We start from the raw sequence: 2589 nt of genomic DNA, 5'->3' as shown, positions 1-2589 counted from the left end.
TCGTATAGCAGGGACGGTGCTGCCTCTCGCTTCGCTCGCTGTCCGCCGCTCGCCGCTGGCTCGTGCAGCCAAAAATGGCCAGTTTTGGCCCGTTTTTGGGCCGTTTTGGCCAGTTTTTGGCCTGTTCTTGCATTGCGCGGTGACCGTCGAGAGCGGAGCAAAACGTCAGCCATCTCAGCACCCTGGAACCCCCCCCGGGTGGCACAGGGCTGGATGGGGCTTTCGTATAGCAGGGACGGTGCTGCCTCTCGCTTCGCTCGCTGTCCGCCGCTCGCCGCTCGCTCGTGCAGCCAAAAATGGCCAGTTTTGGCCCGTTTTTTGGGCCGTTTTGGCCAGTTTTTGGCCTGTTCTTGCATTGCGCGGTGACCGTCGAGAGCGGAGCAAAACGTCAGCCATCTCAGCACCCTGGAACCCCCCGGGTGGCACAGGGCTGGATGGGGCTTTCGTATAGCAGGGACGGTGCTGCCTCTCGCTTCGCTCGCTGTCCGCCGCTCGCCGCTCGCTCGTGCAGCCAAAAATGGCCAGTTTTGGCCGTTTTTGGGCCGTTTTGGCCAGTTTTTGGCCTGTTCTTGCATTGCGCGGTGACCGTCGAGAGCGGAGCAAAACGTCAGCCATCTCAGCACCCTGGAACCCCCCGGGTGGCACAGGGCTGGATGGGGCTTTCGTATAGCAGGGACGGTGCTGCCTCTCGCTTCGCTCGCTGTCCGCCGCTCGCCGCTCGCTCGCGCAGCCAAAAATGGCCAGTTTTGGCCCGTTTTTGGGCCGTTTTGGCCAGTTTTTGGCCTGTTCTTGCATTGCGCGGTGACCGTCGAGAGCGGAGCAAAACGTCAGCCATCTCAGCACCCTGGAACCCCCCGGGTGGCACAGGGCTGGATGGGGCTTTCGTATAGCAGGGACGGTGCTGCCTCTCGCTTCGCTCGCTGTCCGCCGCTCGCCGCTCGCTCGTGCAGCCAAAAATGGCCAGTTTTGGCCCGTTTTTGGGCCGTTTTGGTGCCAGTTTTTGGCCTGTTCTTGCATTGCGCGGTGACCGTCGAGAGCGGAGCAAAACGTCAGCCATCTCAGCACCCTGGAACCCCCCGGGTGGCACAGGGCTGGATGGGGCTTTCGTATAGCAGGGACGGTGCTGCCTCTCGCTTCGCTCGCTGTCCGCCGCTCGCCGCTCGCTCGTGCAGCCAAAAATGGCCAGTTTTGGCCCGTTTTTGGGCCGTTTTGGCCAGTTTTTGGCCTGTTCTTGCATTGCGCGGTGACCGTCGTGAGCGGAGCAAAACGTCAGCCATCTCAGCACCCTGGAACCCCCCGGGTGGCACAGGGCTGGATGGGCTTTCGTATAGCAGGGACGGTGCTGCCTCTCGCTTCGCTCGCTGTCCGCCGCTCGCCGCTCGCTCGTTGCAGCCAAAAATGGCCAGTTTTGGCCCGTTTTTGGGCCGTTTTGGCCAGTTTTTGGCCTGTTCTTGCATTGCGCGGTGACCGTCGAGAGCGGAGCAAAACGTCAGCCATCTCAGCACCCTGGAACCCCCCGGGTGGCACAGAGGCTGGATGGGGCTTTCGTATAGCAGGGACGGTGCTGCCTCTCGCTTCGCTCGCTGTCCGCCGCTCGCCGCTCGCTCGCGCAGCCAAAAATGGCCAGTTTTGGCCCGTTTTTGGGCCGTTTTGGCCAGTTTTTGGCCTGTTCTTGCATTGCGCGGTGACCGTCGAGAGCGGAGCAAAACGTCAGCCATCTCAGCACCCTGGAACCCCCCGGGTGGCACAGGGCTGGATGGGGCTTCTCGTATAGCAGGGACGGTTGCTGCCTCTCGCTTCGCTCGCTGTCCGCCGCTCGGCCGGCTCGCGCAGCCAAAAATGGCCAGTTTTGGCCCGTTTTTGGGCCGTTTTGGCCAGTTTTTGGCCTGTTCTTGCATTGCGCGGTGACCGTCGTGAGCGGAGCAAAACGTCAGCCATCTCAGCACCCTGGAACCCCCCGGGTGGCACAGGGCTGGATGGGGCTTTCGTATAGCAGGGACGGTGCTGCTCTCGCTTCGCTCGCTGTTCGCCGCTCGCCGCTCGCTCGCGCAGCCAAAAATGGCCAGTTTTGGCCCGTTTTGGGCTGTTTTGGCCAGTTTTTGGCCTGTTCTTGCGTGGTGCGGTGACCGTCGTGAGCGGAGCAAAACGTCAGCCATCTCAGCACCCTGGAACCCCCCGGGTGGCACAGGGCTGGATGGGGCTTTCGTATAGCAGGGACGGTGCTGCCTCTCGCTTCGCTCGCTGTTCGCCGCTCGCCGCTCGCTCGCGCAGCCAAAAATGGCCAGTTTTGGCCCGTTTTTGGGCTGTTTTGGCCTGTTTTGGGCTGTTCTTGTGTGGCGCGGTGACCGTCGTGAGCGGAGCAAAATGTCAGCCATCTCAGCAACCCTGGAACCCCCCGGGTGGCACAGGGCTGGATGGGGCTTTCGTAAGCAGGGACGGTGCTGCCTCGCGCTTCGCTCGCTGTTCGCCGCTCTCCGCTCGCTCGCGCAGCAAAAAATGGCCAGTTTTGGCCCGTTTTTGGGCTGTTTTGGCCAGAGTTTTGGCCTGTTCTTGCGTGCCGCGGCGACCGTCGTGAGCGGAGCAAAACGT

This window comes from Musa acuminata, unplaced genomic scaffold, assembly GCF_036884655.1.
Source record: "Musa acuminata AAA Group cultivar baxijiao unplaced genomic scaffold, Cavendish_Baxijiao_AAA HiC_scaffold_818, whole genome shotgun sequence".
NCBI lineage: Eukaryota > Viridiplantae > Streptophyta > Magnoliopsida > Zingiberales > Musaceae > Musa > Musa acuminata.
This window is presented reverse-complemented; position numbering follows the sequence as displayed.